The following is a 1853-nucleotide window of genomic DNA, read 5'->3' on the forward strand; positions in this document are numbered from 1 at the left end:
AACTTCTACATACGAACTTGGATTTGAGTGTCGTTCACATTGTTGGATTCAGAATGACGAGCTCTTCGATAAGAAACTAAACTTACCAAGATTTTAACACTTTGATTTTTGAGCATAATTCTGAGCACCTGATCACTCCTCCCCACTGGAAGCCTTTTGGACCCCAAAAGATTTATATTCAGTTATTGAACAGATGAGGGTATTGTTCCCTCACCTTCCCCACTTCAATCCATTTGGCCTTTGATGGATGTGTACCTTTGAGACCCACCCGAAGATAATCAATACTTCCCCTTTTTGTTGTCCTTGTCCTTCTGTCAAGTATAGTGTCTTGCTGAAGCACATCAAGGAATTATGGAGAAAAGTCTTCAATAGATGGAATTTGAACATTCTCTCCTTGATCTTCAATCAAAGGAGGTTCATACAATCTCAAATTTTCAACATTAACAACGGAATAGATTTGCATATATGAAGGTAAATCAAGCTTGAAAGCATTATTACCAATCTTTTCTGGAATTTTAAATGGACTATAACAGATTGGTTTCAGATTTTTACCTTCACCTTGAAACCTTTCCTTGCTAATGTGAAGCCAAACTTCATCACCTACTTGAAACTGATGATCCACACGATGCATATCATGCCTTGCCTTATACTTGCCTTGACTCTTTTCTAGTTGTTCTTGAACTATTTGGTGAATCAACTGAATTTACTCAATGAATTTCTTTGCTCTATCTATGTCACTATGTCCATCTACAACTACATCTTTGTCAAAGATGAAATCCAAGGGTAATTTAGGCAAATAACCAAGAGATGCCTCAAAAGGCGAAGTTAGAGTAGAAAAGTGTTTTGCTCGGCTGTAATCATAATGAATATAATGCAACTGTTCATCCCACAATTTAGGATGTTTGTTGCAATATCCCCTTAGCAAATGAATAATTGTCCTGTTAACCACTTCAGTTTGACCATCTGTTTGCGGATGGAAGGTTGTACTTTTCTTCAATTTGGTGTCCATCAAGTTCCATAAACTTGACCAAAATTTCCCAACAAATCGAGAATCACGATCACTTACAATTGAAGTAGGTAATCCAAAATGAACCCATACATTTTGAAAGAAAAGTTGAGCTATTTGTTCAGCTGTAATTTTCTTTTTACAAGGCATTAATATGCATATCTTGCTGAACCTATCCACAACTACATACAAATAATCATGACCTTTTCTTGATAAAGGAAGACCTCCTACAAAATCCATAGAAGAACTTTCCCATGGTCGTGAAGGAACTGGAAGTGGTGTGTACAATCCTAGTTTCCTATTACTAGGCTTACTAACCGCACACAATGAACAACCTCTAATAAAACGTGACACACTTTTAAGCATACAAGCCCAATAAAAATACCTCTGAAGATTTGCTACTATTTTACTTACACCGAAATGTCCAGCAATAAGAGAAGTATGCACTTTCCTTGTGACATTTACTCTCTCTCCCTGTGGATCACAAAGTTTTCCCAAATGATACAACATATTATCATGTACATGGTAGTCCAATTCCTCAACTTGGTGGCCTTGACTCAAGTTTGAATATACCTCTTGAAAGTCAGCATCATGTGTGTATTGTTCAACATAACTTTCAGGCAAAACAAAATTATTCTTCAGTAAAATGGCTACATTAATAACCGACATAGAAAGAATATCAACAACTCTGTTATAAATACCTTTCTTGTACCTGATTACCAAGTGGAATCGATGTAAGAATCCCATCCAATGAAAGTGCCTTGATTGCTACAATTTTGTTTGAGATTGCAGATATTGCAAAGGTTTATGATCGATGTGAATAATGGTTTCTTTTCCCATCAAGTAA

This window comes from Pinus tabuliformis, chromosome X, assembly GCF_031772625.1.
Source record: "Pinus tabuliformis cultivar Carrire ecotype Pingquan chromosome X, CPIR1, whole genome shotgun sequence".
NCBI classification, from domain to species: Eukaryota; Viridiplantae; Streptophyta; class Pinopsida; order Pinales; family Pinaceae; genus Pinus; species Pinus tabuliformis.